The sequence below is a fragment of the Pezoporus flaviventris genome, unplaced genomic scaffold, assembly GCF_033815535.1.
Source record: "Pezoporus flaviventris isolate CSIRO_AGI_PZ_B2104156 unplaced genomic scaffold, CSIRO_AGI_Pfla_v1 ptg000007l, whole genome shotgun sequence".
Lineage (NCBI taxonomy): Eukaryota > Metazoa > Chordata > Aves > Psittaciformes > Psittacidae > Pezoporus > Pezoporus flaviventris.
Window position 1 is genome coordinate 10,683,234 of NW_026892555.1, and position 10,996 is coordinate 10,694,229.

General features: G+C 41.7%; 1 long non-coding RNA gene across 1 annotated transcript; it reads left to right on the forward strand.

The window, feature by feature from the left end:
• The first annotated feature begins 1,449 nt into the window (after positions 1-1,449).
• LOC133266303 (uncharacterized) lies at positions 1,450-5,909 on the forward strand. The gene is made up of 3 exons (XR_009742311.1): positions 1,450-1,557; positions 4,758-4,941; positions 5,721-5,909. It is a non-coding gene; the product is annotated as an uncharacterized LOC133266303 (long non-coding RNA).
• Positions 5,910-10,996: the final 5,087 nt, after the last annotated feature.

A 10,996-nucleotide genomic window follows, 5' to 3' on the forward strand; every position in this document is an offset into this window, starting at 1 on the left:
ACCAGCATTGTCCTCAGACTAAGGCCAAAACACAGCACTGCACCAGCTACCAGGAAGAAAACTAGCTGTACCCCAGCCAAAACCAGGGCAATTGAGAAGGACGATTATATGAAACTGTAATTATTCAGAATTAGAGCTTTAAAGCAAGAGGCCACTTGCATGAAAAGCTGTAATTGTTGTGCATATGTCAGTGGGTGTGTGAGGGAATACAACTGTTCTTCATGTGGGGATTTCTTTATATTGAGAAGTTGGGTGGTTAATTCATTTTTCTGACAAAGTAGTGCAGTGCAGCTGTATGTTTTCAAGACTGATCACAATGAAGAACTCTGCAGATGTTTTCCCTGTATTTTTAATAGATGTTAAAAAAATAGCCTAATTTCAGAGCAGCAGAAAAGTATATCATATATACTGCTGAACCCAGGACAATATGTAATCCATGAATTGGAATTTCTCTAAGGATCAAGGACCAAGAACAAGCTTAAGAACTTTAAAATGTTATGCAGCACATCATGAAAGTTCATGCTGATGGCACCCTGTATTTATAGAGCGTTCAAAGGGATGTTTAGCAATATTTTCTCTCTATCTCAGCAGGAAGATTGTAAAATAATTTGTTTCATTAATACATAATTAGGGAATGAAAGGCAGTAGCTATTATGTTCTTTGCAGTCTGATAGCACAGAGTGTTTAAGAGGGCACCTCTCTGGGGTCAGAGCTGTAATGCCTGAGAAGTCCAGGCTGTAAAGTTATTTGGTCTTGAGGAATACAGGCAACATACCGGATTACATACAGGAATGCAGTGCATACAGGGGACACAGTCTGCCCCAACAGCTACATCTGTAAGCACTTTGTCCCCTTTCTGTTTTCGCTGCAAGGTTGGAACTATGTTGTCTGTTTTCCTACCATTTTATTTCTTAGATAGAACACTGATTTTTTAATGCTTTATCAAAAAGTTTTCCTCTTTTTCTTACTAGAGTGGGCAAATGTTCAGTCAGTGATACCCATAATCACAAGTCAGCTGACTGTGACAGAAGGAAGGAAAGGGAAAGGCTAACTTCATGTTTTTAAAATCCCAATCCTCACACCAGCAGTGAGGGAATTTTGTGGTTTTCTCTGATTTTGAAGATCTGTTCCTAGACATTTCCTACCCATGCCTTACTGAAGACAGCCAAATGCTTACCCAAGCAACTACAGGCATATATAGTCCTCACGCTTGCAGTGTGAAGGTGGAGACGTAGGAGTATAGTTAATAGACAGCAGGCAGGCTGCAGGTACTGGGAAGGGAAGCAGAGGATAAAGAACCAGAAGGCAGAGGTAGGGGGAGAAGCATGTTGATATTTCAGTGGCATTTGTGAAAAAAATTAAACTCTTTTTGTACAGTTACACAGCATTGAACAGGAAATCAGCCTCTCTAGTGTCTATCCCCAACAGTTTCTTCTCTTTACAGCAGACCTACTATGGATCCCAGAGGCCATTTCTCTGTTGTTTGTTTGCTCTGTGAGCAGTTTGTTTCTACATAGCTGGAGCTTAGATTCATCCAGAAGGCAGCCAACTCTTCAAGTTCAGTATGGAGCAATTCTGAAGCAAGAGGTGCACTAACTCCATGAACAGGAAAGCAGCTTATATTTATGAATTCCCTTGAGGTGGAATTGCAAATTCCACATCAACTGTGTCCATGCACTAGAATTTCAGAGCAAGTGAGCTCTCAAGGATAGATGGAAAAGACAACCCAGGGAACCAGAAGGGAACAGCAGAGACAGCAAATCGTAGAATCATAGAATAGTTAGAGTGGGAAAGGACCTTAAGATCCTCCAGTTCCAGCCCCCCTGCCATGGGCAGGGACACCTCACACTAAACCATGTCATCCAGGGCTCTGTCCTACCTGGCCTTGATCACCGCCAAGGATGGAGCATTCACAACTTCCCTGGGCAACATACAAACAAAAACCCCAAAACAACTTACTAGACATTAATTACTCCACATCAGCTTTGCTATGAGCAAACTTTTCCTACTGCTGAGCAAACCCAAGAGTTAATTGCCACATACTAAATTCCACATGACTTCATAACAAAAAACATTGCTTGCCAATAGAAGAGTTTTATATGTAGGCCATTTGACATCTATAAATGTCAAGGATAGGTAAAGTTTATGACTGAAAATTATGGGTTGGAAATAGCAGTAAAAATGGAGAGAACCTGTAATTACAGCAAAACTTGGCGGAGAGAAGCCACCCAGTTGACAAGTTCCATTTATCAAGTTGGTTGGTTTGTAAACCAGAGGTTGACTCTTTACACTGTAGGAGCATGTGATAAAAACTTCTGAAAATTCATCTCAAGGTACAGGTAAGTTTTTCCACTCAGTTCTATATATTTTCCCTGTCATCCACTTTCCAGGTTTCTTTTCAGTCTTTTCTGCATCTACCCTTAATTTTTCATTAGAAGGTGCAATGGCTTCTGAATCTTTAAAAACCAGAAAAAGTACTCCCAGACAAGTACTCTTTTGGGTCAGAGAACTGAATATTTTCCTCTCAAGTCCAGTCTTAATCTAGTGTCACTTCTCAGCTCTCACTTCACCTCCTTGATGAAACTGATCTTTACAGCGATTCACCCTGACCAGATGAGGGTACCAGAGGCCACTTTGTTTAGGTAACTTTTACTGTCTAAGCAAAAGCTCTTCAAGCAGGATAAGCACAATTGAAAAGCAAAGCCCAAGAATTTCTCAGCCAAAATACATAACAAATACAGAGCTAGGACTAGTAAACTGCTTGATTAAGCACATGCTCACAGCCCTGGGCAAGATGCCCTGCGGCTCTTTGCTTTTCAGAAGAGCATCAGTCAGGTGGGGAGAGGCTGATCTCCATTGCTCTGTGGAGCAGAGACATCCACAGTGTTGCTGAGCTGCATCTTGTTGTAGGCATATAGTGAAAAAGTTGGAGCTTGTATTACTATGGAAAAGCCTGAACAAATACAAAGACCTCCTAAAAGGTCAGGATGATCTGAAAACAACACTGACTAATGAAGAGAACTGGTACCCGTGGAGGAGGCTTTGGGCTTGTGTAGGCAGATTAAGAAACAGGCCCAATGAATCTCTAATCAGGAGAGACTGTCCTTGAAGACTGGTACATCTTGAAAACACATGGACATCAATCAGCAAGATATAACTTTGGTGCATCAGCACCACATGATTAGGGAGTCCTTTAGGGAGTCCCATTATTAGGGAGTGTTTTCATTATAGTCTCATTCTAATGCTGAAAATCTACAGGTCAAAAGACTCCTGCTTGAGTGAAAAAACTCTTCCCTGAGCATGCATGGCAAGGAGTCCATGATGTAAACTTACTCAGTGAGCTGACCAGTTGTAAATGGTGGAAGGGTTATGGGGAGTTACCAACCTGAACTGAACTGTGTGTAAGTGTGAATTTTGCATGGGGTGATGTGCTAGCTTTGCGGGATACCACATAGCACACCTTTTTTTGTGCAAACTTGGAATAAACAGACACCTTGTCTCTGTGTGTGAATTGGCTGCTGCACACCTGGACAACATTCTGGCCTCCTGATTTGATTTTAGGATTTTACACTTTTTATATCAGAACTATCCTCAAATCCTTATGATGCTTTACAACTTCAACAGCTTCGCCTCTATTTGTTACTTTTCTCTCTTGGTGAGGCTTTAAACCAGCTCATGTGGTTTTTCACATCTTAATTTTTCTTGATCAAAGTGACTCAAATTTACTCAGCTGTTCTACGTCAATCTTGCCCTTGGATGAGAGACACCCATGGCTCAAGCCTGCTGCACTGCTACAATTGCAAAGACAGCCACCTATCTCCACCCTTCTCTGCCTCAGCACCTTTAAACGGTGACTCGTGAGTGTCCTGCTCTAGCTCTATCTCTGCTCTAGCTTCTTCCGTGTATTTCTGTCAATGCGAAGTCCATATCCAATGCATCCTGACTCTTCTAGCTTAGAGCAGGTCCTTGGCCCCCAAATTTGCTCTTGTGCATATAAGACCAGTCTGGTTTTCAGGAATGCCAGCCTCTTTCAGCTCACTCAAGGCTAATGAGCAGAATCAAGCTCACAGGTGGTCCTTCCTGGCCTACCTCTTCCTTGAGGGAGTGAGTGATGTGTGGGGCAGGCAACGGACATCCTCCGTACAGCCACAGAGAGCAGGCTTTGTAGAGCTGCTGTCTGTATCCTCACTGCCCAGAGCAACGAGACATAAACATGGGCATAGGTGACTGGTGGAAGACCAAAAGGACTCACACTTTGTCTGGGTAATCTCTCTTCCTTTGCTCATTCACTGAAAGCAAGGAAAAAAACATGGTGGTTAGCAGGTACACTACAAGGACTGGTTGGATAAGTAGTGTCTCCATGAGCTCTCTACCCGTGGTAGAGCATGGTCATTGTCTACATGTTCTAGAGCCCCATTTTCAAAGTGTAGATGAATACTCCTGCATGAAACCCTTTTAGGAAGCACTGAATCATAGAATTGTAGAATCATAGAATGGTTTGGGTTGGAAGGGACCTCAAAGATCATCCAATTCCAACAACCTAAATGTGAAATCTCAGGGTGATTCTTAACATGGTGATTAGTATGTGGCAATTACCTGGTGTACAGTTTTTTTTTTAACAGGGTGTTTTTAGTTAGGATGATTTTCAAGAATGCTTTTTGTTTTCAGCTTCCATCAGTGCTGGAGAGATAGACACATTCTAGATTGTCCAGAAAGGATTTCAACAGGGCCCTAATATTGAGCTTTTTGTTCTGCAGATACAGAGATATTATAGTGTCCTGATTACAGAAGTACTTCTGGGCTAAGCCCTCAGTACTGAGAAAAAGAGAATGGAGCTGCTTTGACAATCAATACATAAAGCAGATTTTACAAGACTCAGGCTTTAGACTTCCTTGTTTTAAACTCTCAGGCTTGGAAAAAGCCCACACAAAGTCCTAAAAGGTAAGAAAAGGGGTTAAGTATGGATTTAAGTATGATTTGATAAGATGAAGACTGATCTGTATGGTGCAGTCACGTGTACAATGCTGGCTCAAATGAGAGCTGTAGTTTTTGACTTGGTAAAGTTCCCTGTGAAAAAGAAATATCTTGGGGGTTTTCTTCTTTTCTTTGAAAGGCATGGGCACAAATCCTACTGCTGTGTTGCTGTGTTTCTTTCTAAAGTCAGACTGTTTTCTATTGTCTCAAAAGCTGAAGTGACCAATAGAATATTGTCACTGTTTACTTCCATACATGTAATTGTCATCTATTTTATACAGAAAGTATTTCGACTACTTTTCAATCCTACAACAGCTGAAGTAGGGATGCCTAAGCAGCGACCACACTGAGGCTGAATCTCCACCTCCAGAAGCTCTACCGTGTAAGTGAAGCTTCCCTGTAAACCCCATTGCAGACCAACCCGCTGGCGTTTCCCGAGCAGGCTTTACTTGTGGCTCGTACCCCCCTCTTGTGGGGATTTCCTAAATTACAAGCCAGAACTCCCTATGTCATCTCCCAATGAGGTCTGACGCACAGCTGCCCTGCGAAACGGGCCAAAGCTGTCAGGCGGGAGTTGATTCAGTAAAAGAATTTAACTTATTTTCAGTTTAATCACTGATTTCTGTTTATTGCGACGTCTCAGTCTGAGTCTTTAGCGTTTTATTCTGCCTTTGAGTTTTAAGTACTTGATGCATAATTTTTGTAAAAGAACTAATGGGTTCATCTCATGCTTTATGTATTTTTAGGGACACAGTTCTTTGAAGCTCTCTTGACACTTTAGCCGATATAAAATGAGGGACTGTGTCATGGAAAGAAGCAATTGTGAAAATCACTAAACCTGCATATCCTTGACAGTGCTGTAGCAAGAGGTAATAAAGTGGTAATCATTGGATGTTATAAATCAGCAGAGTGAGTAGGAAAAGTAAAATGATTTGACTGCTGCCTATGGCATTACCAACAGTGGTACCAGAATGGCCTGTAGGAATCTGTGTTCTCAAGGGCAAAAATCAACCTTAAAAATTGGAAAAAAAAATGAGCAAAGAGCACCATAGCTGACTTTCTACACTGGAGAAAATGCATTTCACTAGGAGGTTTAAGAAATTCATTGCACTGAATTTGTCGAATAAATGAGTGAGAAATGGCTAGATTATAGCAGAGAAAGACCTTTGGGTAAAAAATCCCGTGTGCCAATGTTTTTTTTAATCAAGAAGCAGTGGCTGCCAACTGATCCAGAGTCATCCAAATGAGGAATAAGGCCCAAATGTTTCATGCTGAGTGTGATTATTGCCTGGCACCAGCTCTCAAAAGAGATCATAAAGCCATCTCTTTATGTCTGTAAATGAGGTGTCACGTATGTGTTTTAGCCAATGACAGGCTATGCTTTTATTCAACACAAGTAATTGGGTTAAATACAGAGGTAACCAGTCGACACAAAATGGTTTGTATTATATGTGAAAGTGTAAATGACTGTGTCCCCTCCTGGAACTTAATTTTATGAATCTGTATTCTCTCGTGGTTTCAAAACCAGCTGTTTACCAGTCAGGCAGGGAAATAGAGTTAATGAAGGAGTTCTCCTCATGCTCCTGAGATACCCTGTAGGCATCTATAAAATGCCAAGGGATATTAATTAATGAATTAGTAGGAAAAATCCCAAATGGAAAACATAAGTACTTGGCTGCAGCAGAGACACCTGTAAATGTCAGATTTGATGGTATAAGCAGAGTAGCAGGCGAGTGTATCAACATCCTCTTTGAAAATGCTAGCTGGTGGCCTTTAAGCAAAATGCAGCTTTGACTCTCAAAGGGAAAAATGAGTTTGTTCCTTCTTGATAGCTGACATAATGAAGATGAGTATGACTCTACCAGTGGAATGGCTGGGAAAAGGGAGGGACTGCTTCCTCCATGAACAAATACCTTAGCTTGTGAAGAGAGCTCCCAAACATACAGTAACTGCAAGATGAGAAAAACTAAACAAATACATCAGAACAACAAAGAAAAACCAAGAAAATGGGGACCTCTTCCATTTTATTGTCTACAGCATTTTTCTTTTACTAACATGTCTTCCCCATCTACTCCCTATCGTTACACTTTGAGCTTCAGTATCAAAAATCATAGAATGATTTGGGTTGGGAAGGACCTTTAGAGATCTAGTTTGAACCTCCCTGCCTGGATCAGGTTGCTAAAAGCCCCATCCAACCTGGCTTTGAACACTTCCAGTGACGGGGCATCCACAACTTTTCTGGGCAACTTGTTCCAGCATCTCACCACCCTCGTAGTAAACAGTTTCTGACTCATGGCTAATCTGAATTTATCCTCTTTTAGTTTAAAACCATTGCCCTTTGTCCTGTCACTGCAGATCTCATAAAAAGCCTTTCACCATCTTTCTTATAATCCCCCTTCAAGTACTGAAAGGCTACAATAATTTCTCCCTGGAGACTTCTCCATGCTGAACTCCAACTCTCAGCCTTTCCTCACAGGAGAGATGCTCCAGCCCTCTGACCATGTTTGTGGCCCTCCTTTGGAGCTGATCTAACAGGCCCATGTCTTTCTTGTACTGAGGACTCCAGAGCTGAACACAGTTACTTCAGGTAGGGTCTCACCAGATTGGGGTAAAGGGGAAGAATTACCTCCCTCAATCTGCTGGTCTGCCAGCATCCCTAAGTCATTCACTGCAGAGCTGCTCTCAATCACTTCATCTCCCAGCCTATATCAATGTGGGATTTCCCCAGCTCATGTGCAGGATCTTGCACTTGGTCTTGTTGAACTTCATGAGGTTCACATGGGCTCACTCTCAAACCTGCCAAAGTCAAGAAGCTCAGTTGGACTAGATGGTCATTGTAGGTCCTTTCCAACTGAAATATTCTATTCTTTTATTATTTTCTTTTTAACATCTTGTTACCTACACCACCTCTAGTCCTGCTGGCTGGGATGTTTCAAGAGAGAAAGCAGCAGTGTGTTGCTGGACAACAGCCTCTGTGCCAAAGCTGAAGTGCTTCTACTAAAAGCAGTATGTGTCAGTGGCATGAGCCTCATCCATTGCTATTTACCAAAGGGCCAAACACAGGCATCAAAAGGGACTGAGAGAAGGGCTCAGGGTGCTCTGGCAGGAGAGCCAGCAGCAGTAGGATTGGATAAGGAGGGATCACAGAGCCTGCCCCTCAGGGGAGTGGACGCAGGATGCTCCCTGCTGCCTAAGCAGCCAATCCTCCTATGCAGAGTGCCTACTGCACTGCTGACCAAGCTTTCCCTGTGGTCTTGGTTGTTCCTCACTCCTGCTAGGCCTTAATAAGCTAATTTACTCACAGCCTGAGCACAGACCGTGTTGTGGCATTTGAGGAATCTTGGTCTATAATTACCTAATGGGCTGTAGCAATGCAAATATTCCTGGGAGATCCGATCTGAGAAAACAGTGCTGGGACTTTACTGAGAAAGTAACAAAGACAAAACATGGTCATTAAGGTCAAGTCAAGTGAGGTCTGTCCATTAACTTCCCCAGCGTAGGACACCAGCAGGCATCTTGTTATTTGGAAGCAGAACCAAAGAGGCGGTCCTGGAGAAGTCTCGAATTCACATTCAAAACCATGTAAGGGATTGTAATGACAAGCAAACTGTGCAAGGAGTGTCTGAATTAGTGGGAAGTTGTGCTGTGAGTGAAGTAATTAGCTAAGGTTGGAATGGTTTCTGTGCTATAAAGAAGAAGAGTTAGTTACTTGAATAAGGGTATTTCTTGATGCTTTCACATCCTGTTCTCAAATGCAGGTGATGGGCTAAATATTTAAAGATAAATTAATACCTTTTACAGAACTGATCTCATCCACAAACTCCAGCTTCGCTGGCTCATGTTTTCAGTATGCTTTTCCTCACAGGTCAAACTGAACATTTTTTCTCACTTTTATCTTGTCCAGTGAAATTTCTTGGCTGAAGTTTCCTCTTCTCTGGCAGCAGCAGAACTATTCTTAATGCTTGAACACAATGTGATGCCAGATTACAACTGATGGCAGATTCAGCCCACCCCACATATGTGCCTCACCCTGCCATGGGATGTGTAAATGGCAAGTGAAGCATTTTTTGGACCACCACAGTTTTCAGGCTACTGTGATATGGCAAGTTGTGTTTAGGGTTAGTGTGCTTTTGGATTTAAAACACTGTGCCATTAGCTCTGCCTCAGAGGTTTGGCAGACAATCAGCAACAGTACAGTTTCAGCCAACCAGATTTAATCTGTCACTGCATATGTGTCAGAGACCTAAAGGAGAACCTGCAGCTGCAAGAAAATCCTGTTTAAATTTGATTTAATTGTCATGTGTGAAAACTTTTTTTTTCCTGAAGTAAATGGATGTTTAATTTTTTTAGCTTCCTGCAGTTTGAAATTTTCCACCTATAGAACCATAGAATGGTTTGGGTTACAAGGGACCTTAAAGACCATCCAGTTCCAGACACCTTCCACTAGAGCAGGTTGCTTCAAGCCCTGTCCAGCCTGGCCTTGAAAACTGCCAGGAATGGGGCAACCACAGCTTCTCTGGGCACCCTGTTCCAACTAGCTCTGTAGAAATTTCCCTTGTGTGCATCCTGCCTTTGCTGTAGCAGTGCCAAATGTGTTTGTGACTTCTAGTCCATTTTCAGACTTTCTGCTGATTCTCACTTCTTTCTTTCTTAGGCCTTTTCATTTTCTTTGCTTGTCTGTTGTGCTCAGATTTGCCTGCTTTGAAGATCAATTTGAGCAATTCTCCTTTCAGTCTTGTGTCATTGTGCATAATTACACACATTGTTCTCCAGTCCTTGAGGAAAAACAGAAATATATTTTGATGTTCTAGTTTACTCTGTGACTGTTGCAGAGCAAAACGCTAACTGGAAGTCAACTCTTCAAAACATTTCAAGGTTATTGAATAACTTTGCGTTCGAGATGTTATTAATTAGTGCTGCCCTTGTTGCTCAAGTGGATCATCAAATGCAAGGCCTTGCACAGATTTTTTTTTCTACTAGAATAAAAATTGCTGATACAGATTAGGTGTGTTCTTAGTTCTTAGTCTAAGCTTGTGTTGTTAAAACAGTCCTGCATAAATCCTCTTTCTGTGTAGGCAGAAGCACCAAAACTGGTAGCAAATTTAATCACCTGCAAAAGTGGGTGGGTGTGACCCTAGGACCTGGACCCAGAAAGGACCAGCTTCTTCTCAAGATCACACCCATAAGTGTTTCCTTAGCTTTCCTGTTGTTAGTGTTCATAGCTGATGGGCCATACACCATCCTCTTTCTTTTGAACCTCTAAAACCTTTCTGAATTTATCTTCCTTAGCTCTGGCTATGCACATTCCTATTCAACTGAAAACAGACCCTGACTGAGGGGCTATTCCAGCTAATCTTCTCCAGGAGATAGTCTAAATCTTCTGATGCTTTGTATTCAAAACAGCATGGAGAAGACACTATTTGAGATGAACTTAGTCATTTTATAATGACAAATTAATATTATTCAAAATCCTCCCTTTGTACCCACAGTTCTTTTGATAAATCTTGTGTTGGAGAGGCCTTATGTTGGGACCTCCAAATCTTATGTTCGAGTTACAAAAATAATCAATGTACCTTTTGATAAACATTCCAGAAAGGACAAAAAATGCAGTCTGTGGCTCTTACGTGAATCCAAAAGCTGCCACTGGAAAGACAACCTTTTAATCAGGCTTTTACAGGCTTTTATGACTGGCAGTCTTTTCAATCCTTCACAGCAAAATTAAAGCAAGCGTTCGAGCCCTTCATGAGACAATAGAATAGTTGGCAGATCCCAAAAATTTCATCAGATCAGAATAATGAAACACACACAGTCAGTAAGGCTGTGCTGGCATGGGTGGTTCAAAGCAGAAAGCAAACCATGGGGAGGAAAATAAGCAGCAAATATAAAGAGAAATTAGGCATTCACAAAGTGTCACATCTCTGAGATTACTGATCTTCTAATTTTGGGGCTTACAGAAAAAATGCAGATAGGGAAAAAAAAATCCAAGTGGTTCCAAAAACATCATGATCATTTTTTTTTCCAG